A 24,930-nucleotide genomic window follows, 5' to 3' on the forward strand; every position below is an offset into this window, starting at 1 on the left:
AGCATTTTATTATGCTCACCATCTGCATACCAGACCTGGGTAGAAAGTGTGTGTGTTTCTATTCCACAATGAAAAATAGATGTTACTAGACAGTCTTACCATACCAATTGTAGGCCTATAATCTCTCAGGTTATGAGAAACATAGTCAGAAAAGAAGGCTTACTACAGCTATATGTGGCCACAAAATGATCAGGAAGTAAAAACCACAGGTCAGTCTCTCTACTTTGTACACATGTAGCTATGCTTTGTATTAGGAACTGTGTCGACTAAACAATTTACAATGTGGACTAAAGTCAATTCCCTGTTTATGACTACACCCTCTGAGGAGGAGGTGTTCAAATGAGGACGTCAAATTATATGAAACCATATTTGTCACTATGTGCAGAGGCATAAAGGACTATTGTGAAGGCTAACTAGCTACTTCTATTGCAATATTACATAAAGAATCATTAAATTCTAGTATAGAGTATTATTCTCACAATGTCCAGACAGCGGCCCAGCTAACTTTAGGCATTTTTGGCCACAGGCAGATAATCCCAGTTAACTGCAGTACAGTTTGTGTCTTGTTCCGATAATACCAGTTGACTATAGTACTCTGTGTGTTGTTCAGATAATCCCAGTTAACTACAGTACAGTATGTGTGTTCAAATAATCATAGTTAACTTCAGTACAGTATGTGTGCTACATGTCATCAACATTACCAGGATAGAAAAGTCACACTAACCTGAAAGTTATCTCTCATTTCCATTGCCTCATATCTCCCTGTCCTGTGGCCCCACAACAGCAACAACCCACCTGGGTTATCATAGCCGTGCGTGTGCGCGCACACTTAATCAAGCTAATCTCATTCCACAAAAGATTACAGAGACACGTTAGTCAATAGATTTCCATGTTGAAACCTGACCTGAGTTACATTCTATTACATAGAAGAGCACCACACATTTGAATAAGTCACTCATGTCACTCTCTAAGGAGTGTCAGATTGGCAATAAGGGTTTCACTGTAATTTATTAGATAAAGAGAGAGAGGCACATGAGGGTGAGAGGGAGTTTTCTACTCTTTGTTTGGTCAAATCATGGTGAATACAGGTGTAAAAGCTCTCATTTTCAATCATTGTCAGGAAGGTTGTTCAACAATTTAAAAAAACATGTTTTGACTCATTTCACGTCTGGAAGAAGAAAGAGGTATTTTAGTTTCTCACCCTTGCTAATGGACTCTCCTAATTCCCCTGAGTGGTAGTAGCCTAGAACTATAGTTCAAGGTCAGTGCCTAATACCCCTTGCCTTATTCCACATTTTGTTGGGTTACAGCCTAAATTCAAAATGATTACATTTTAAATTTAAATTCTCACCCATCTACCCACAATAACAAAGTGAAAACATGTTTTTAGAAATGTTTGCACATATAATTGGAAATGAAATACAGAAATATCTTTAAAAAAGTATTCACATCAATACTTTGTAGAAGTACCTTTGGCATCGATGACAGCTATGAGTCTTTCTTAGTAAGTCGCCTGAATTATGCAACATTTGCCCATTATTCTTTTCAGATTTCTTCAAGCTTTGTCAAATTGGTTGTTGATCATTGCTAGACAACCATTTACAGGCCTTGCCATAGATTTTCAAGTAGATTTTTAAGTCAAAACTGTCCATTTAAAAAAAAATACTAAAAACATTCACTGTCTTCTTGGTAAGCAACTCCAGTGTAGATTTGGCCTTGTGTTTTAGGTTATTGTCATGCTGAAAGGGGAATTTATCTCAAAGTGCATTTTTAGGATTTTGCACTCTAGGACTTTGCATGCGTTTAGCTCCATTATGTTTCTTTTTTAGCCTGAAAAACTCCACAGTGCTTAATGATTACAAGCATACCTATTACATGATGTAGCCACCACTATGCTTGAAAATACGGAGAGTGGTACTCAGTAATGTGTTACAGTTTGTTTGGGGCAAATCCAATATATCACTTTGTATTCAGGACAAAACAGTTAATTGCTTTTTTTCATTATTACTTTAGTATTGCATGTTTTGTAATATTTTATTCTGTACAGGCTTCCTTCTTTTCACTCAGTCAATTAGGTTTGTATCGTAGAGTAACTACAATGTTGTTGATCCAAACTTATTTGGGATCTGTGTCCTTTCCACGGGAATGTAGGCTAATGCGATTAGCATGAGGTTGTAGGTAACAAGAATATTTCCCAGGACATAGACACATCTGATATTGTCAGAAAGCTTCAATTCTTGTTAATCCAACTGCACTGTCCAATTTACAGTAGCTATTACAGTGAAGGAATACCATGCTATTGTTTGAGGAGAGTGCACAATTTTGAACATGGAAAGTTATTAATTAACAAAATAGGCACATTTGGGCAGTCTTGATACAACATTTTGAACAGAAATGCAATGGCTCATAGGATCAGTCGAACACTTTGCCCGTACACTGCTGCCATCGAGTGGCCAAAATCTAAACTACACCTGGGCTGGAATAATACATTATGGCCTTTCTCTTGAATTTCAAAGATGATGGTAAAAAACAAATAATGGTCTGGGGCTATTTTTCTTGGTTCAGGCTAGGCCCTTTAGTTCCAGTGAAGGGAAATCTTAATGCTACAGCATACAATAACATTGTAGATGATTCTGTGCTTCCAACACTGTGGCAACAGTTTGGGGGAAGTCCAGTTTGGGGAAGGTCCTTTCCTGTTTCGGCATGAAAATGCCCCCATGCACAAAGTGAGGTCCATACAGAAATGGTTTGTTGAGATCGGTGTAGAAGAACATGACTGGCCAGCACAGAGCCCTGACCTCAACTCCATTGAACACCTTTTGATGGACCTCTCTGAATTGGAACGCCGACTGTGAGCCAAGCCTAATCGCCCAACGTCAGTACCCGACCTCACAAATGCTATTGTGGCTGAATGAAAGCAAGTCCCCGCAGAAATTTTCCAACATCTAATGCAAAGCCTTCCAAGAATAGTGGAGGCTGTTATAGCAGCAAAGGGGGGACCAACTCCATATTAATGCCCATGTCCACATACTATTGGTCATATAGTGTATTTATAACTAACCCAAAATAGTTAATCTGTGTCGTTTACAGCGGGATTAAATTATTAAACATAGTGGGCAGAACAAGCAAAGTGGTGGGCAAAGCCAAGCACAAATTAGTGAGATCCATTGGCGCATTGTTTCACGTATTTGCACATTTCTGTTAGGGAACGCCTCCTCTGCGTACACAAGCTAAATTAAATATTGCACTCCTATTAAACCCAGTGCAGTCTTCGTAGCATATTATAGTTTTGGAAACAGAAAAATGTATTGACATCAGATGTTTCCCCAATGAGAAAATGTGCAGAATGTTCGCACCGTTTCACCTAGTTCCATCCTCTCCCACTGCCTGCAACTGGAGTTCCTCTCACTACCATTTTTGGTAGTGAGAAAAGAGTCTAAATTGATGCTTCAGCTTTATAGCCTGTGTGACATGTCTGCGTCACCCCTTCTATCTGTGCCTGTATCTTTGTAGTGACTGGGTGTATTGAATCACCATTCATTGTGTAAATAATAACTTCACCATGCTCTACGGGATATTCAATGTCTGTTTATTTTTTTTACCCGTCTACCAATAGGTGCCCTTGTTTGAGACCCAATTGAAAACCTCCATGGACTTTGTGGTTGAATCAGTGTTTGAAATTCACTGCTCGACTGAGGGACCTTACAGATAATTGTATGTGTGGGATACAGAGATGAGGTAGTCATTATAAAATTATGTTAAACACCATTATTGCACAGAGAGTGAGTCCAAGCAAATTATTATTTGACTTGTTTAGCATATTTCTACTCCTGAACATATGTGTTATTAATTTCCACATGATGGGGTATTGTGTGTAGGCCAGTGACAAACAATCTAAACGTAATCAATTTTACTGTCACCCCCTGATATTTATAACCTGTCTTTGTGCTTGTCTCCACCCCCCTCCAGGTGTTGCCCATCTTCCACATTATCCCCAGTGTATTTATACCTGTGTTCTCTGTTTGTCTGTTGCCAGTTTGTTTTGTTCGTCAAGCCTACCAGTGGTTTCCCCCTTGCGCCTGTGTGTTTCTAGTTCCTGTTTTCAAGTTTTCCCGGTTTTTACCATTCTGCCTTCCCTGAGCCTGCCTGCTGTTCTGTACCTTGTCACATTACACTGGATTACTGACCTTTGCCTGCCCTGACCCCGAGAATTAAAACAGTATGGGGATGAGGTAGGTAGATTGGGTGGGCTATTTACAGATGGACTATGTACAGCTGCAGCGATCGGTTAGCTGCTCAGATAGTTGATGTTTAAAGTTGGGGAGGGAAATAAAAGTCTCCAACTTTAGCGATTTTTGCAATTCGTTCCAGTCACTGGCAGCAGAGAACTGAAAGGAAAGGTGGCCAAATGAGGTGTTGGCTTTGGGGATGATCAGTGAGCTATTGTATACCTGCTGGAACATGTGCTACGGGTGGGTGTTTTTCGTGACCAGTGAACTGAGATAAGGCGGAGCTTTACCTAGCATAGACTTATAGATGACCTGGAGCCAGTGGGTCTGGCGCCGAATATGTAGCGAGGGCCAGCCGACTAGAGCATACAGGTCACAGTGGTAGGTGATATAAGGTGATTTGGTAACAAAACGGATGGCACTGTGATAAACTGCATCCAGTTTGCTGAGTACAGTGTTGGAAGCTATTTTGTAGATTACATCGCCGAAATCGAGGATCAGTAGGATAGTCAGTTTTACTAGGGTACGTATGGCGGCGTGAGTGAAGGAGACTTTGTTGCGAAATAGAAAGCCGATTCTAGATTTGATTTTTGAATGGAGATGTTTAATATGAGTCTGGAAGGAGAGTTTACAGTCTAGCCAGACACCGAGGTATTTATAATTGTCCACATATTCCAAGTCGGAACCGTCCAGGGTGGTGATGCTCGTCGGGCAGGCGGGTGCGGGCCACGAACGGTTGAAAAGCATGCATTTGGTTTTACTAAGGTTTAAGAGCAGTTGGAGTACACGGAAGGAGTGTTGTATGGCATTGAAGCTTGTTTGGAGGTTAGTTAGCATAGTGTCAAAGGAAGGGCCAGAAGTATACAGAATGGTGTCGTCTGCGTAGAGGTGGATCAGGGAATCCCCTGCAGCAAGAGCGACATCATTGATATATACAGAGAAAAGAGTCGGTGCGAGAATTGAACCCTATGGTACCTGTTTGAATCATGTCTGTGACTATAACAGAACTTATTTGGCAGGCGAAACTCTCAGATTTTATTTTTGAGGTCACACTCTTCTCAATGAGATTTCATTGGGAATCCAGATTTCTAAGGGACGTTCTTGCAGTTCCTATCGCTTCCACTGGATGTCAACAGTCTTTATAAATTGGTTAAGGTTTTTCCTTTGAGAAATTAAGAAGTAACACTGTTCAGAATGAGGGTAGAGGGAAGTGTACTCTTTGTTAGAGGCGCGTGACCTGAAAAGCACGCTACACATTGTTTTCCTCCGGGATTGAACACAGTATATCCCGTCTTAAATTTTAGTGATTATTTACGTTAAAAAAATACCTAAAGTTGTATTACAAAGTAGTTTGAAATGTTGGACAAAACTTACAGGTAACTTTTGTAGTCATGTTGCGCGAGTTGGAACCAGTGTTTTTCTGGATCAAACGTGCCAAATAAATGGACATTTTGGATATATATCGACGGAATTAATCTAACAAAAGGACCATTTGTGATGTTTATGGGACATATTGGAGTGCCAACAGAAGAAGCTCGTCAAAGGTAAGGCATGAATTATATTTTTATTTCTGCGTTTTGTGTCGCGCCTGGAGTGTTAAAATATGATGGTCTGTGTTTGTTTTCTTGGGTGCTATCCTCAGATAATAGCATTGTTTGCTTTTGCCGTAAAGCATTTTTGAAATCTGCCACGTTGGCTGGATTCACCACAAGTGTACCTTTAATTTGGTATGTTGAATGTGTGATTTCATGGGAGTCTAATTTTTATAGTAATTTATTAGAATTTGGCGCTCTGCATTTTCACTGGATGTTGGCCAGTTGGGACACTACCGTTCCACATATCCCAGAGAGGTAATCATAAGGCATACCCCCCCACCCCTCTTCTTACCAGAAAGATGCTTGTTTCTGTCGGCGCGATGCGAGAAGAAACCAGCTGGCTGTACCGATTCCGATAGCGTGTTTCGAGTGAGCCATGTTTCCGTGAAGCAAAGAACGTTAGTCTCTTATGTCTCTCTGGAATGCTACCCTTGCTCAGATTTCATCTACCTTGTTGTCAAGAGACTGGACATTGGCGAGTAGTATGCTCGGGAGTGGTGCGCGATGTGCCCGTCTCAGGAGCCTGACCAGAAGACCGATTCGTCTGCCCCTTCGTGGTCTGATCGAAGGATTCCAGACCTTGGCCGAACGCCATGAACAAGCATTGAACGCATTGCTGAAGCAATTCCACGGGTTGTCTGTGAGGCAGCCTACCATGATGGTAACCTCCCAGACCCTCAGTAAGCCGACTGTTAGCAGCACTGCCTCCCCAGCCACCTCGGCTTCCAGGGAGCCCGCTTATGCTCCCCCGGAATGCTTCGATGGAGAGTTGGGCACCTGCCGGGTGTTTCTCGCTCTGTATTCCCTCATCATCTAGCTGCAGCCCTCCATCTTCCCCTCGGACTGCTCTAAGATAGCGTACCTCATCACGCTAATGTCTGGGAAGGGTCTCGTCTGGGTTACGGAAGTATGGGAACAACAGTTGGCCATATGCTTCAGTCTGGAGGAGTTTGTGGAGGAGGTAAGGAATGTTTTCGATGTTCCATTGTCCAGGAGAGAGGCCGCCTGGAAGTAGCTTCAGCAAGACCCCTGCAATGTGGCAGACTGCGGTGGATTTTTGCATGTTGGCAGCTGAGAGTGCCTGGAACCTGGAAGCGCTATTCGACATGTTCCTGCACGGAATGTCGGAAGAAGTAAAAGATGAGCTTGCAGCATGGGAACTACTGACGGATCTCGACTCCCTCATGCCATTTGACCATTCGGATTGATGGGCAACTAAAGGAATGAAGGAAGGAGAGGAGATTAGATTTCATTCGCCCGCCCAAGGATTCCACCTCGCTTCCGAGGCATCCTGGAAGTCCCTGACAACTCTATTGCCAAAAGAAGAGTCTCTTCCCCCGAGAGTCTCTGAAGACTGCCGATTCACCTCTCCGATTCACAATGAGACAATCCAATTCCTGCTCATTAAGTCTCTTCAGGTTCCCGTGGTATTGTGATTCTCTTGGCTCCAGCAACACAATCCCCTTATTGACAGGTCAGCTGGTGCCATCATTGGCTGGAACCCTGTTCTGCAACGCTCATTGCCTGAAGTCAGCTCAGCTTGCCCCGGGACATCTTCCTGGGGGCTCGAAAGTTGCCACGGACCTCTCCGCCATTCCTGCGGAGTACCAGGACCTCCGGGAGGTGTTCAGTAAGGCCCGGTCCACTTCGCTTCCACTGCACCGACCCTATGACTGTGGGATTTACCATCTCCCAGGCACCACTCCTCCCAGGGAATGACTGTACTCTCTGTCGGGTCCGGAGACCAAGGCTATGGAGACCTAAATTGAGGACTCCCTAGCGGCATGGTTCATCCGTCCTTCTGTCTCCCCAGCATGCTCAGGGTTCTTCTTTGTGGGGAAGAAGGACAAAACCCGGCGCCTGTGCATTCACTACTGGGGCTTCAACTACATCATGGTGTCATGACTTTGGCCTGGGGGGTGGGTTTATGACAGTCATAAATACCTATTTCCCCCTTTTTTCTCTCTCTACCCTAGTGATGTTACATTTGCAAAAACCTTGGTTAACATAGAGATTCTGGGAACATCAGTAGGTGGGGGGAAATTAACTATATTCTGGTAACCCGAACAATTGAACATGGGCTATAAAACTTTTCAAACACGCCATCCTCTCCCTTCCTATATAAGCCTTGACGACAATAGAACTTCCTGTTCCGGGGATGTAGGACGATGGTCCGATGTCAGAATGGTTCAGATAATAACTACAGAATGAAGCCAACATCAGCGTGAGCTTTGGTTGCGAATGGTATGAACTTTGAACTCTTATTCACTACAGAAGTGATACCTCCTAGCCGTTGAGTTCGCAACAGCAGCTGCAAACGCAGGTTAGGAAGGAACAGACAGAGTATCCCGTCTATCACCCAACGACGTTACTACAACCTATCCAATTGACAACCAGAGACATTCTTCAAAGGACTCAGTTGGGCAACACGGCCTCCCATCTACGACCAACCTACCGAAGCGCAGCTCAGAGTAAATATTTATAGCATTTTCCTTTTCCAAATGGGCAGTAATTTAGAATGCATAAGATACTGTATTTACGATAGCACAGCTTCTTCCCCTTTTTCTTCAGTCTTCCCGCTCTTTCACTCAAACCCAGCCCTTTTCTTTTGTGTAACAAGCTGTCATATCTGTTCCGCCTGCTAGGGACATTTTCCTTTATGACGTAATTTGTAGTCAAGTTATGATTTAATTATGTGTATGTGTAATTCTGTGTGATTAGTTAGGTATTTAGTAAATAAATAATTCAACCCAATTTTGTATTGCTGATTCCAATTGTTAGCCAGGGTTCGTGCAGATAACCAAGAATTTACAACTTTCAGATGAGACTGAATTAAGATGACGATTGATATTGACTGCTATTGATGTAAAATATTACTAGGTGTTTAAGAGTTTATTCGGAAGATAACAGCTCTATAAATATTAATTTGTGGTGCCCGACTCTCTAGTTAATTACATTTACATGATTAGCTCAATCAGGTGATATTAATTGCAGATAAATTATTTTATAGAATAGCATGTCATATCACTTAATCCGGCATAGCCAAAGACACGACAATGGTGAAGAACCGCTACCCGCTACCACTCATCTCCTCGGCCTTCGAGCACCTCCAGGATGCCACTGTGTTCTCCAAGCTGGACCTACTGATCGCCTATCACCTGATGCGAACACAGGAAGGGGATGAGTGGAAGACTTCCTTCAACACGGCCAGCAGTCACCACGAGTATCTGGCCATGCCATTTGGCCAACGCGCCATCTGTGTTCCAGGCTCTGGTTAATGATGGTCTCCGCATCCAACGCATACCTCATCTTCTCCCGCTCTGCCCAAATAAACGTGCTCCACGTCCGACATATTCTCCAATGCCTCCTGGAGAACCAGCTTTTTGTGTAAGCAGAGAAATGTGAATCCCAACGCTTCACTATCACCTTCCTGGGTTACATCATCACTGCAGGGAGTGTATAGATGGATCCCGGGAAGGTGAAAGCTGCAAACATTCCTGGGATTAGCCAAATTTTATAGCTGCTTTATCTGGGGTTACAGCCCTGGCTTCCCTCCTGTCTGCACTCACCTCTCCCAAGGTTCCGTTCACATGGTCCCCAGCTGCTGACCGGGTGTTCCGGGATCTCAAACATCGTTTCACCACAGCTCCCATCTTGGTTCATCCTGAACCGTCCCGCCAGTTCCTGGTGGAGGCCGATGCTTCGGATGTCGGAGTGGGGTCTGTCCTTTCCCTGCATTCTGCCATGAACCTCAAGCTACATCCCTGCGCCTTCTTCTCCCATCGCCTCAACACCAAGGAAAGGAACTACGATGTGGAGAATTATGAGCTTCTCATGGTGAAGATGGTGTTGGAGGAGAGGATGCACTGGCTGGAGGGGGAAGAACACCCTTTCATTATGTGGACCGACCACAAGAACCTGGAATATCTTTGCACTGCCAAGCTTCTCAATTCCAGGCAAGCTATCTGGGCCCTGCTTTTCACCTGGTTCAACTTCTCCCTCTCGTACTGACCGGGATCCAAGAATGTCAATCCTGGATGTGCTGTCACACCGCTATAGCCCCATGGCTACTACCCCGGAACCCGAGACCATCCTTCCCACCTTGTGCCTGGCGACGGCACTCAGCTGGGGAATAGGGAAGCAGGTTTGTGAGGCACAGCATTTCCAGCGGAACCCCGGGGGGGCCCAGATAACCAGATATTTGTTCCTGATGCGGTCTGCTCCTTGGTCCTGGAGTGGACCCACTCCTCCAGACTTGCCTGCCACCCGGGCTCCTGTCCGACCCTGGCCTTTGTGCAACAACGCCTTTGGTGGCCTACCATGGTTCCTGACATCTCTGCGTTCGTTGCCGCATGCATGATCTGTGTGCAGAACAAGACTCCTCTGCAAGCTCTGACTGGTCTCCTTCAACCTCTGCCTGTCCCTCACCATCTCTGTTCTCACATATCCCTGGACTTTTTCACGGGTCTCCCCCATCTAATGGCAACACCACCATCCTGACAGTAGATTCCTCTCCCCAAGCTACCCTCTGCCAAAGAGACTGCCCAGCTCATGGTGCAGCATCAGGATCCATGGACTCCCAGTGGACATGGTCTCCGGCCAGGGTCCTCAGTTCTCATCCAGGTTCTGGAAGGCATTCTGCACACTCATTGGGTCATCAGCCAGCCTGTCCTCTGGGTTCCATCCCCAGTCCAATGGCCAGTCGGATTCGAGTCAAACAAGACCTGGAGACGACGCTTGGCTGCCTGCGGCTACATTGCGCAACTGGTCACCTGATGGCTCCCAGAGTGATTCTCACGTAAAATACAGAGGTAGCCATTATTCCAAACGGTCCTACTGAAAAACCAATTGTCCCGGTGGATATATTATCGAATAGATATTTGAAAAACACCTTGAGGATTGATTATAAACAATGTTTGCCATGTTTCTGTCGATATTATGGAGCTAATTTGGAATATTTTTCGGCGTTTTCGTGACTGCAATTTCCGGGCGATTTCTCAGCCAAACGTGAAGAACAAACGGAGCTATTTCGCCTACAAAAATAATATTTTTTGAAAAAAGGAACATTGGCTATCTAACTGGGAGTCTCGTGAGTGAAAACATCCAAAGCTCATCAAAGGTAAACGATTTAATTAGATTGCTTTTCTGATTTCCGTGACCAAGTTATCTGCTGCTAGCTGGACAAAATGCTATGCTAGGCTATCGATAAACTTACACAAATGCTTGTCTAGCTTTGGCTGCAAAGCATATTTTGAGAATCTGAGATGACAGGGTGATTAACAAAAGGCTAAGATGTGTCTCAATATATTTCACTTGTGATTTCCATGAATAGGAATATTTTCTAGGAATATTTATGTCCGTTCCGTTATGCTAATTAGTGTCAGTCGATGATTACGCTCCCGCACGCGGGATGGGGAGTCACTAGAGGTTTCCTAAGCAAGAGGTCGGCATACCTTCGGCCCAGATGTTTGTCCGCCGCTGTCGTTGTACCTGGAAAAGAGCCCTGTCGGCCCTTTTCAAGATCACCTCCATGTATTGGCGACAAGCGGACCGCCACCAGACCCGGCCCCCCGGTATCGTCAAAGAGTATGGCTGTCCACCCGGGATCTGCCCCTCCAGGTGGAGTCCCACAAACTTTTCCCCCAGTTTATCGGCCCGTTCCCCATCTCGAAGGTCATTAGCCCCTCTGCTGTCCGTCTTCTGTTGCCCCATATACATCCCACTTTTCATGTGTCTAGAACCAAATTCATGTCTCGCAGCCCTTTGTCTCCGGTTTCAAGGCCCAGGTACTGTCACACCAGGATCTGTTTCACTTGTCTTTGTGCTTGTCTCCACCCCCCTCCAGGTGTTGCCCATCTTCCCTGTTATCCCCAGTGTATTTATACCTATCAAGGCGAGAGTCAAATGCAGACACAGGAGGCAGATCGTTGGAGTCTTACAATATTTATTAATCCATAGGGGTAGGTAAGAGAATGGTCGTGGACAGGCAAAAAGGTCTAAACCAGGAGGTGGCAGACAGGCTCGTGGTCAAGGCAGGCAGAATGGTCAGGCAGGCGGGTACAGAGTCCAGAAACAGGCAAAGGTCAAAACCGGGAGGACTAGAAAAAGGAGAATGCAAAAAGCAGGAGAATGGGAAAAACGCTGTTTGACTTGGAAACATACAAGACAAACTGGCACAGAGAGACAGGAAACAGGGATAAATACACTGGGACAATAAGCGACACCTGGAGGGGATGGAGGGGATGGAGACAATCACAAGGACAGGTGAAACAGATCAGGGCATGACAATACCTGTGTTCTGTCTGTTGCCAGTTCTTTTCGTTTGTCAAGCCTACCAGCATTTTTCCCCTTGCTCCCTGTCTGTTTCTAGTTCCTGTTTTCTAGTTTTCCTGGTTTTGACCATTCTGCCTGCCTGTCGCTCTATACCTTTGGACTCTGATCTGGATTGCCGACCTCCGCCTGCCGCCTCTTGTTACTTCAACACTGTCTGCCTCTGGGTCTTCCCTAAAACGTGATATGTACTGTATATTCAGGTTGTAACACAACAAAATGTGGAAAAGTCAAGGAGTGTGAGTACTTTCTGAAGGCACTGTAGGTACACTGTTAGAATTAGTGGTGACTCAAGAAATCCCTGGAGATCCTAAAGGAACTAATTTTGAAATGGTTAATGTTTGCACCTTTGGTCAGTTTAGGGGTTCATGGATGAACCTTAAAATGTTTCAATGTAGCAGAGGGTTCCTGGTCTAGAGGCGTGGCTTAGTATGGGCGTGGCAATCAGATAGCACTTTTTAGGCCACCCATGATAGTAAATATCATTCCTGTTAATCTGTTGTGTTGTACTGTCATGTTCTATGTTTGAACATTTATAATTTTGTAGTGCCAATGATGCTTAGAGGTGTATGAGTTCCTCAAGAGGCTAGGTTACTGTTACGTGAATTATGTTATCAATGTTCATAAACCGAACTTCAATTAAACTGCTCAGTCTGCAACCCAGAATCTGTAAGATTATGGTTGAATGAAACAGACAGAATCCCATGACTACAAAGTATCTAATAAGTTACCTGTAAACTTGGTCCAAACATTTCAAACAACGTTCCTAATCCAACTTCAGCTATCCTAAAATGTCAATAATCGATCAAATTTAAGACGGAATAAACTGTTTCTAGTACCGGATAAAAACAACGTGAAGAGCGTTCCTGTTCACGCACACCAAAATAGTAGGGACCTTCAGAGTGACACATGGAATGAATAGCCCTACTTCTCCCTTTCTGAAAAGAAAAACATCGAACAATTTCTAAAGACTGTTGACATCTAGTGGAAGCCATAGGAACTGCAACCAGGTTCTTCATAAATAGGGCTTCCCATAGAAACCCTTTGGGAAATCCTATGACCTCAATGTTTTTTTCCCTGGATGGTTTGTCCTCAGGTTTTTGCGTGCCAATTCAGTTCTGTTATACTCACAGACATCATTCTAACAGTTTTAGAACCTTTGGAGTTTTTCCTATCCAAATAGACCAATTGTATGCATATCCTAGCTTCTGGCCCTGAGTAACAGGCAGTTTACTTTGGGCACGCTTTTCATCCAGACGTCAAAATACTGCCCCCTACCCTTAAGAAGTCAACATTAAAAAGAAAACCTTGTGTAAAGAATGGCAACACTGCCATTTGATCTGAGCCTTGGTGTTAGAAAACCACATTAGTGTCCAACTTTCAGCTGTCACAGATGCACCTCCCCAGACTTCATTCTTTAACTTTTGTCTCCAGTCGGCTGCTTTTGCTTTAGCACTCATACACGCCCAATATCTTCTGTTCTGCTCATGGCAAAGTCATCTCACTGAGTCTACCTTTAAATTATGAAGTCACTGTGACCCACCATATTCAGAGCTTGAATACCCCATTAGAATGAAAAAAAGCTTGATAACCCCATCAGATTTTTGCCCCCCCGAAAAATAAAAAATAATTCATGATGGTTTTTATTTTATTTTAGTTCGTTTTGGAGTCAAACATAATAGTTTTAGTATAGTTTTAGTTTTTCAAACAGATGTGTTATTTTATTTCAGTTTACTTAATCGTTTTTTTAATGATTTGTTTTTAGTTTACAATAATAACCTTGACACACACACACGCACGCACCTTAGGGGAGGTGTTATTCTTTACTTTGTGCAGCTACAGGTGGGTTGATTCATTCTTGCAGGCAGGGACGTTGTTGCACCTGTGCCAGTCTCTGCTTTGGTAGCAGTCTCACTCACAGGTTGACGGACTCCGGACACTGATTCATCAACTACTTTTGTAACAGGTATGAAACAACCATGCATTCTCTCTCTCTTTCTCGTTTTAGTCCCATACGGAAAAAAATACATGTCAATATATTTAACATCTTTGCTAATATAATATTCCAGAAATGCATGGCTATGACATTTAGTCTATAGTGTGGCCAAAGTGGTTCCTAATTTGACTTCTTAAATCAGACATGTGACATGGGGAATGGAAGCTTGTTGTGTGCAACAGGGTGGGGCAATTTATTTATATATTCCCAAAACGTTTAATTATTTAAACATTTCTGGCCTGTCTATCTATGGGTAACAGGGTGAAATGTTATGCTTAACACATTCAGGTTTTCACCACAAAACACAAGAAAATGTCAAAAAGATTAGAATCAGCTCACCTGCTTTTACACTATGATTTGACTATCAGATATTTATTTAGAATGTTTCTTTTGAATGTATCACTATTTCTTTTGAAATAAATATTTAAACCATTTTAGAAGGAGAATTCAGTTCCCGTAACAGGATTGACCTTAAAATGAGGGAGGGACAGACATAAATGAATTACTAACCACATTAAATAAATAACAATCTTCAGAATGAACTTTGTCATAGCAACAAAATTACTTAGGATTTACAATTATGTTGAAAACGTAAGAGCATTTAATAAAATAAATATATCATTTTTTTTTATTCACATACACCGGGTAGGTGCAGTGAAATGTGTTGTCATAGTAGTACGGCACCCCTGGAGCAAATTAGGGTTACGTGCCTTGCTCAAGGGCACATCGACAGCTTTTTCACTTTGTCCAGTGACCAATGTTCTAACAGCTAGGCTACCTGCCACCCTATTTTGGGGGTTAGTGTGTTCAAATCTTCCTAGAAGTCACAGAGCGTGCACGGAGGGATATGTCAAAATGCTGCATTTTTTGCACTTTAGCATGTCTTTATTCATATTGAAAATCCAATGTATTGAATTGTTCATGTGGTCTATATTAAAGGGCACTTAATTTCATATAATAGTGTCAATTAAATATTGGTGTCATGTATCTGTGCTTTACTACTTTTTCACCAAGAAAGCAAATCTATACACAGATTAGTGCTGGTGTTTGTTGGGTGTCAACGTTTTGTTTTCAGATTTAAGTGTTGAGACACAACAGCTAAGTAAGGCTAAAGTGTAAACTGACAACTAGGATCTGACAACTACGATCTGCTGACAACAACAACAAAGGAAAACCTGAGAGAGAACATGTTGTAATCTAAGCTATTTAATTACAGACCTACCATGCATGACTGGTTTTACAAAAAAGGGTAGTTGCCAAGGGTGATAGGTAAAGTTTTGTTGATCAAACGTCTTCCTTTGAACTTTTATTCAAGGTTAAAGAAAACTCTATAGTAAGTATCAGAATATCAGCCCCTACATGTTGTTGCATTTCTGAGATGTCAAAAAAAACAAGACAGACAGAAGAGAAGTAAACAGAATGATTACATCAAGGTACATACAGTAAGTACTTTGTCTGAATATCTAGAAAGGTGTAAACAAGTATTTATGTTAATGACAGTAATTGCCATTTGTTTCTTTGTCACTAAACCACAGGAAAGACTTCACGCTTTATGAATACGGGTCTTGCACGCCTAGTAATATGATGTTCTAGAATGCTCTAGATTGCCTGGCCTCAGAGGAATTGAAGGTTAAAAGGGGTGACAGAGGGCCCAGGGCAGAATAGGGGGCTGGGGCCACCTGCATGAAGTACACCGTTCTGTGCCAGTGAACCCTGGATGGGGTGGCAGAATGTTATTAGTTGAATATTAAGTGAGCATGTAATGGAGTTGTAAGCAAGGGCCCTGAGCGGTACAGGAAATAAACCCTGTTTGTTGGCCAAAGTGTTTTCCCTTGTTTTATCCCTCTAGTCCAGTTGTCCCTGAATCATTGACACGCAGCTGTGTGCCATTGTGGAACAGTGGATAAACTAGCCTGGTCCCCAAATCTTGTCATTGGTGTGACAATGACAGATCTGAGATGAGGCTTGAGCTAAGCTTTATGCGAGCTTGCTGCTTGCTTGGGATCTGTGTGAGAGGAAAGTTTACTGTAGGGCATAGCCTGCTTTGCTTTGGCTGTGTGTACTTTATGTAGGTGTCGAGTCAGCTGTGCTGTTTTGTACACAAAAGGCATAAGTTCCAGCAACAGGGTAGAGGCTGAATTGCAGGTGAATTGTGCAGGTATTGAGTGCAGTAAGGCAAAGGTTTTCAGCACAAACATGCATTCTGGAAGGGCACCAGCTTTACGGAATATTATTGCACACAAGCAAGCGATGTGTGTGCACTGTGCACAGCAAGGACAATCAGAGATGATAGGAGTAAATAGGTGCACAAAAAAAAATGGTTTCAATATATTTAACATCATATAAAAAATTTACAAATCTAACATTTGCATCTAATGCCTTAAAATGTCTTCCAGAGATGCATACAGCACCTTCAAAAAGTATTCATACCCCTTGACTTCCACGTTTTATGTTACAGCCTGAATTCGAAATATATATATATTTAATTCACCCACACAATACCCCATAATGTGAAAACATGTTTTTTGACATTTTTGCTAATTTATTGAAAATGAAATATCTCTTTTACATAAGTATTGACAACCTTGAGTCAATACTTTGTAGAAGCTCCTTTGGCAGCGATTACATTTTTGAGTTCTCTTGTGTATGTCTGTACCAGCTTTGCACATGCGGATTTAGGGATTTTCGCACAATGTTACGTGCAGATTTTCTCAAGTTCTATTAATTTAGATGGGGAGCGGTGGTGAACAGCAATATTGAATTTTAAAAGCCTGCTATGTGAAATGAAGTGCCCTTCAATATAGACCACAGGGAGAATTCAATTAATATGGATATGGATCAATATGGATAAATACTTGCTAAAGTGTCAAAATTCAGCATTTTGAAATGTCCTTCCGTTCACCCTCTGTGACTTTTAAGATAACATTAAACCACTAACCCCCCAAATTACATTCCACAGATTTTCAATGGGATTCAAATCTGTGCTTTGGCTGGGCCACTCAAGAACTTTCACATTCTTGTTCTGACATGGTGTTTTGAATTCAGGACAAATGGTAAAATGTTTGTCTCATCAGACCACAGAATCTTTTGCCTTATGTTCTCAGTCTTTCATGTGCCTTTTTGTAAAACTCCAGGCGTGCTGTCATGTGCCTTTTTCTCAGAAGTGGCTTCTGTCTGGCCACTCCCCCATATATCCCAGATTGGTGAAGTGCTTTAGAGACTGTTGTACTTCTGGCAGGTCAGCCAAGGAACTCTGTAGTTCTGTCAGAGTGATCATTGTGTTCTTGGTCATCTAAAAGTAACTACATTTCTTGGTCTTTACAATTATTGTAAAAATGAGTATTTTGTGGGGTTAGTGGTTTAATATTTTCCTAGAAGTCACAGAGGGTGAATGGAGGGACATTTGAAAATGCAGAATTTTGGCACTTTAGCAAGTCTTCATTCATATTGAAAATCTGATTTGTTGAATTCTCCCTGTGGTCTGTACTAAAGGGGATTTCATATAACAGGATTTTAAAATTCAATATTGGTGCATCATTTCTAATCAACATATCAAAGGGATTCAGGTTAAGTTCTACCCATTGGATGTTGGTTGCAATGCTCTTGTCAAATTGATATATGCATATAAAGTACTTTCTTTAATGTATTTCAGAATTTACTATATTTTGAAATAAAAAGAACAATTCATTCTGATGCATATAACATATATTATGATATACATTATTTAATTTTTTATTTTTTAAATAACTTATTTGGACAATTTTATGTCCCGAACAGTAATTCGGATTCCCATGTAAAAAAGCCTTTTCAGTCACTGAAATATCACACATAATATTTGTTTTGGATCGAAATGTTCCAAATTCTCTCATGGTTAACTCCCAGGAAGTTTGAAAACACAGGCTAAGTGGGCGGAGAACTTATATTCAGGAACTCACCTTGACTGACAGTTCTTTGAAACACCTTCATCAAGCAACTTGCAAGCAGTGAGCAGTGTTGCAGTAAAATCATCTCAAGCAGATTTGGTGACACACAATACAACTAAAACACTGAAATTGCATTAATAATGTCAATTTTGTTCACATACATCTCCTGTTTGGCATGTCTCTCGTGATGCATTTCCCAGCAGCACTGACAGATGTGTTGACATGACAACTGCATCAGAGTTTTGAACCCCCCCACCCACCCACCGCCCTTTTGTTCCATGCTGGCTGAAGACCTAGCTAGCCAGTAACTAGCTAACACCAGACACAGATGAAGACCTAGCTAGCCAGTAACTAGCTAACACCAGACACAGATGAAGACCTAGCTAGCCAGTAACTAGCTAACACCAGACACAGATGAAGACCTAGCTAGCCAGTAACTAGCTAACACCAGACACAGATGAAGACCTAGCTAGCCAGTAACTAGCTAACACCAGACACAGATGAAGACCTAGCTAGCCAGTAACTAGCTAACACCAGACACAGATGAAGACCTAGCTAGCCAGTAACTAGCTAACACCAGACACAGATGAAGACCTAGCTAGCCAGTAACTAGCTAACACCAGACACAGATGAAAGGGGAAACATATAAGCATCTTCACATACTGTAGATGAATAGGTTAAACTTTTAATTATATTTTCTGACACCCTACAGTAAAGCTTTCACATCGGTAGAATAGCTCTCTAGCTCTCCACGCCCCTCTGAAACACACCTTTGCAGTGTTGGTTACACGGCAGTAAGAGAAGTAAGAGAATATCATGTTACCGTTGGTGTTTTAAAATGGGAGCGTTAGGGTGATGTCATCCTATCCCGTTAATAATCCCGACTCCTGAATCCAAGTGTTTGACATGGGGGAGGGGACCAGTAACTTTATGATCAAACTTTATCAATGTAGAAGCAACAGTCATTTTTAATCCTTTGGTCATCATACTTTGATCTGGTTTCACCCAAATATCATCCCATTTCATGAAAAACATGATTTTGACTGTTCAAGACCTTTAAATATTTCACATATCCTGCATTTTTTTTCTCCTTATGGGTGGTGTGGAGAACAACGCCTTCCTGTGTCTTCTAAGGATAACCCTGAGACACGATGCTCTCTCTGTGTGTGTGTGTGTCTCCCTATACCTGTGGCCTAAAGCAACTACAGTTATGTTGTGAGTGGTGCCTATGTCCACAAGGACAACTGGGTTACTTGCTGTAAATGCATGATATATTATTCTATAATAGTATTATTATTATGTTATATAGACTTATTGTATGTGATCTCTGATATAATATAATCTAATTAACATGAACAGAAAAATAAACCTACTTGACATAAATGTCAGGCATTGTATATGGTTGGTAGTCTACTCGGCCTCTGTGGAAATACCCTATTATGACGCTTCATAGAGAACAGTGCAAACTGGATAGAAATCAAAGAGAAAGTGTGAAACTTAATCTGACCACAGTGTAACTTGATTCAATTAAACTGAAATTAAGACCTTTATTCTGGTGCATAGGCTACTCATGTTTTATTGCCTATTTCTCACCAGTGTGCTGTAGATTCCTTCCTATATTCCTAGCTTCATCACTAAACATGTTTTCAAATGCAATACTAAACTTGTTTTAATAGATTTAGATGAATAAACAGATTTTACTCATGGAAATCTATTTGTATGAAACTATCAACATTGGGAGGGAACAAAACACTAACATATTTGGAGGGGGCTGTTGTGACTTCTTTCCTTGTTCGCCATATTGTCTTGGGAGGTATGGGCCTTAATTAAGCAATATTGAACCTAACTGAGGGTTGCATCCTATTTCCTGTATAGTGCACTACTTTTGACCAGGGCCCATTTGAACAATGGAAAAGGGCTCTGATCAAAAGTAGTGCACTATATAGGGAATAGGGTGCCATTTAAGATGACTAATGGGTAATGTAGGTTGATCAAATTAGGGCTGGTCACAACATAACGTAGCTGGGGCTAAGTGTGTACACAGCTTACAACTGTCTTAACAGTGAGTTTATAGCAGTAAAAAACCTTTTCGACATAAAGCAATTTCAACCACATTTACTATAAAGTATGTTGTGTTAAGTCCATTTGGATTTGTGTGTTTTGTTTTCCGTTTGAACATCTTGACCATAGTCAGTGTAAATATGTGTTGCTTTAGGCAAAATACATACTGCTGTGATTAAGTTTTATGACATGTGAAATGTGATTAAAATTAGTGCTATTATACCGTGTAACAGTCTAACAGAAGGAGGATTAACTTTCAAAAGGAGACAGTTGTGGTAATGTAAAGATGATGCTCAGACATACAGGAGTTTCCATTCAATAGTATATTATTGTCAGAATTTTAACATTGTGGTTTCCAAAATTATGTTTTGTTTCCTTCTTTCATTTAAAGATATTAACATTTTGGGGAAGAATGGGTTATAGAAAGTTAGTAGAACCTTTTTTCTGTATAACCTTATATTCTGGCAATGGGGGCTACATTTTTAGCCAGGAGGAAGCTACATCTTTTGCCAGGAGGAAGCTGTCAAGGTGTGTATGAAGGCGAAGTCAGGTGCAGGAGAGCAGAGTATGATAAATAAAGCACACTTTATTGTAGTTCCAAACCGGGAGCACAACAAAACAAACTCGCTCAAAAGAACGGAACAATAAAGTAAAACGCTAAAGGACATCGCTTGACAATAAACAATTACACACAAACATGATGGGAAACCGAGGGTTAAATACAAGTAGATTGATTGGGGAAATGAAAACCAGGTGTGTATGGAACAAGACAAGACAAATGGAGATATGAAAAATGGAGCGGCGATGGCTAGAAAGCCGGTGACTTCGATCGCCGAACGCCGCCAGAACAAGGAGAGGAGCCGACTTCGGCGGAAGTCATGACAGAAGCAGAGTTTCAGACTATAAAGTCTGGTTGACTCAGATAGGCGGAGAATAGGAGTGATTGCACTCGGACGGAAAAAGAGAGAATGCTTTCAGTGGTGTGTGTGTGTGTGTGTGTGAGTAAAGAGGATGCGCTCAGTGGTTTGGCTGTGATGGAGCCTTCTTCTGCCCATGATCGTTCCAGTTTCCACATTAATTCTTCTCCTCAGCCTCAGTCTAACCTAGACCAATTCAGTCCTGTGGCGTTCCTTTACTGGCTTGTAGACAACACAACACTTTTGACTCCACCCAAATAAAAGTCACTTCAACAGTGGGCCATGCACTGCCTTGCATGCACAACCTCATTCATTTCGAGTTACAGGTTTAAGATGAGTACAGAATTATTTGTCCAAGTACACTGTAAAATCGAATTACCGTTGAGTTAGTAATCTGAAAGTAATACTATCCAACCACTGGCACTTGACTCAAAACGTGTATTTTTGCTGGTTCTACAAACAATCAACATGTCACAAAATTTAAACCACCCTAGTTACTGTAAGTGTTACGTGTTTCTCCTTAGATGACCTTGGTAAGACAAAATATATAAGTTACAGGAAGCCCTGTGAGTGGCATGTTTTCAAATGCAATACTAAACTTGTTTTAATAGATTTAGATGAATAAACAGAGCAATATAAATAAACTGCATAATCATGCCACATGATACTTCCAAGTAGCTGAAAACACCACACAAAATTAATGGGGCCAACAGGGTCTGTTGCCATGGGTTTTTGCATCTCTAGGCAACTGCCTCATTATGATAAACGGTATTGACACAGTGCATGGAGGCAGGGAAAAAGGGAATCATAGATGGTAAACATTCCCAGATTAACATCTTAAAATAGCATCTTGAGAGCAGAAAAGTGCGCCATGGGAGAAAAGACAAAATATGAAGAAGAACCAATAAGAAAAAAAGAAAACCACTTCCATGAAATTATGAACAACCAGCTGTGGAAAAAGGTAGGCAATAAAGAGTCTGCCACTCCCTTCCTCTCTCTCTTCCCCCTTGTCAATATGCCTTGTCTCAAAGTTTTCACTGTCAACAAAAAAGCATCCTTAGCTTTCTTTTCTCGAGCACTAATCACAAACGCAGGTACACTGAATAAAAATATAAATGCAACATGTAAAATGTTGGTCCCGTGTTTCATGAGCTGAAATAAAAGATGCAAGAAAAAAAAACGTATTTCTCAAAAATGTTGTGCACAAATTTGTTTACAACACTGGTAGTGAGCATTTTTCCTTCGTCAAGATAATCCATCCACCTGACAGGTGTGGCATATCAAAAAGCTGATTAAACAGCATGATCATTACCCAGGTGCACCTTGCGCTGGAGACAATAAAATGTCAGTCTAAAATGTGCAGTTCTGTCACAAAACACAATGCCACAGATGCCTCAAGTTTTGAGGGAGAGCACAAATGGCATGATGACTGCAGGAATGTCCACCAGCACTGTTGCCAGAGAATTGAATGTTAATTTCTTTACCAATGTAATTTTACAGAATTTGGCAATATGCCCAACCGGCTTCACAACCGCAGACCTGTCACGGCTGTCGTAAGTACGGGACCAAGGCGCAGTGGATGTTGAGTTCCACATATTTATTGCAAAGTGAAACTTAAAGAAAAAACAATAAATCAATAACCGTGACTACGTGGTGCACATGCACAAACACAAAACAATATCCCACAAACACAGGTGGGAAAAATAGCTACTTAAATATGATCCCCAACTAGAGACAACGATTAACAGCTGCCTCTAATGGGGAATCATACAAAACACCAACATAGAAAGTATAAACTGGAAAACAACATAGAAATTATAAACTAGAATACCCCCCCGAAACAAGGGCTCTCTATGGTCAGGGCGTGACAAGACCATGTGTAACCGCACCAGCCCAGGCTTCCACATCCGGCTTCTTGACCTGAGGGATCATCTGAGACCAGCCACCTCGACAACTGATGAAACTGTGGGTTTGCACAAAGAATTTCTCCACAAACTCGTCATCCTCACCAGGGTCTTGACCTGACTGCAGTTTGGCGTCGTAACCGATTCCAGCGGGCATATGCTCATCGTCGATGGCCATTGGCAGACTGGAGACGTGTGCTCTTCACGGATTAATCCCGGTTTCAACTGTACGGGGCAGATGGCAAACAGCGTATATGGCATTAGCTGATGTCAACATTGTGAACAGAGTGCCCCATGGTGGCACTGGGGTTATGGTATAGGCAGGCATAAGCGACGGACAATGAACACAATTGCATTTTTTCAATGGCAATTTGAATGCACAGAGATTCTGTGACGAGATCCTAAGGGACCATTGTCCTTTCATTCATTTGCCGCCATCAACTCATGTTTCAGCATGATAATGCACATCCCTATGTCGCAAGGATCTGTACACAATTCCTGGAAGCTGAAAATGTCCCAGTTCTTCCATGACCTGCAAACTCACCAGACATGTCACCCATTGACCAGTAAAATCATTGAAATTGTTTCATGTTGCGCTGATATTTTTGTTGGACCCTTCTGAAATGTTAGGACTTTGTCAAGCTGCTCTATATCACAACAGTGTGCCCCAGTTCCAGCAAATATCCAGCAACTTCAAACAGCCACTGAAGGGGAGTGGGACAACATTCCACCGGCCACAATCAACAGCCTGATCAACTCTATGCAAAGGATATGTGTCAAATGTGCATGAGAATAATGGTGGTTACACCAGATACTGACTAGTTTTCTGATCCATGCCTTTTTTAAGGTATCTGTAACGGCGTTCTTCGTTCGTTGAAAGAGAGTCGGACCGAAATGCAGCGTGGTGGTTACTCATGATCTTTAATGAAGGAAAAGTGACGATACATGAAATAACTAAATAAATACAAAAAAAACAACAAACGGAACGTGAAACTATTACAGCCTATCTGGTGAACACTACACAGAGACAGGAACAATCACCCACGAAAGACAAGCGAAACTCAGGCTACCTAAATACTGTTCCTAATCAGAGGCAACGAGAATCACCTGACAGCTGATTGAGAACCGCCTCAGGCAGCCAAGCCTATACAACACCCCTAATCAGCCGCGATCCCAAATACTACAACCCAATACGAAATACAATAACATAAACCCATGTCACACCCTGGCCTGACCAAAATATATAACGAAAACACAAAACACTAAGACCAAGGCGTGACAGTATCTGTGACCAATAGATGCATATCTGTATTCCCAGTCATGTGAAATCCAAAGATTAGGGCCTAATTCATGTATTGATATGAACTGTAATGCAGTAAAATCGTTGAAATTGTTTCATGCTGCACTGATATTTTTGTTGGACCAATCTGAAATGTTACAACTTTGTCAAGCTGCAGTAAGCTGCAGCAATGATTTCTGTGTCATTTGGAGGAATGAAAATTAATCTAACTTTTGTGCACTAGTGGGGCGACTAAGCAAAAATACTAAATTGTGCATTTCGTGATAAAAGCACCAAAGTTGGCACAGAGGTAAATGCAAGCAGACTGAAAAGATGTAGCCACCCCAGATTTGGCCCCTGTGGGGCATTGCAGTCACTATAACAAAAAAATAACTAAGGAATTGAAATACATATTTTGCCTTAAATCAATGTATGTGGTGAGAGTCTCATCTTTGAGATTCAATTGGAACTGAGCTGATAGCCCATAGCATTCTAAAGTTAGAGCTACAAGTCTGTTGGCACCGGTGCCCATATCACCCATATTAGAAGCCATCTTTGGTCGTACCGGTATGTCAGATTAGCTCGATCACCAATATCTCAGACTCTAAGTATCACAGAAAAACAACACTTTGAATAAATAACAGACATGCTCATGAAAATAATTTGCTAGAAACTGTTAGAAACATAACAAAACAT

General features: G+C 41.9%; 1 protein-coding gene across 2 annotated transcripts in view; it reads left to right on the forward strand.

The window, feature by feature from the left end:
• Positions 1 to 24,930, forward strand: part of LOC109899931 (inward rectifier potassium channel 16-like) — a 70,677-nt gene that overhangs the window by 40,093 nt on the left and 5,654 nt on the right. Inside the window, exon 1 of one of the 2 annotated variants that reach the window (XM_020495579.2) lies at positions 13,978 to 14,120. The exons of the other annotated variant lie outside the window; for it this stretch is intronic. The gene's annotated coding sequence lies outside the window, so the exon portion shown is untranslated. Of the gene's footprint in view, positions 1 to 13,977; positions 14,121 to 24,930 lie in introns of those variants that run through there. 2 annotated transcript variants of the gene reach the window in all.

This window comes from Oncorhynchus kisutch, linkage group LG11 (genome assembly GCF_002021735.2).
Source record: "Oncorhynchus kisutch isolate 150728-3 linkage group LG11, Okis_V2, whole genome shotgun sequence".
In the NCBI taxonomy this organism is placed as follows: Eukaryota; Metazoa; Chordata; class Actinopteri; order Salmoniformes; family Salmonidae; genus Oncorhynchus; species Oncorhynchus kisutch.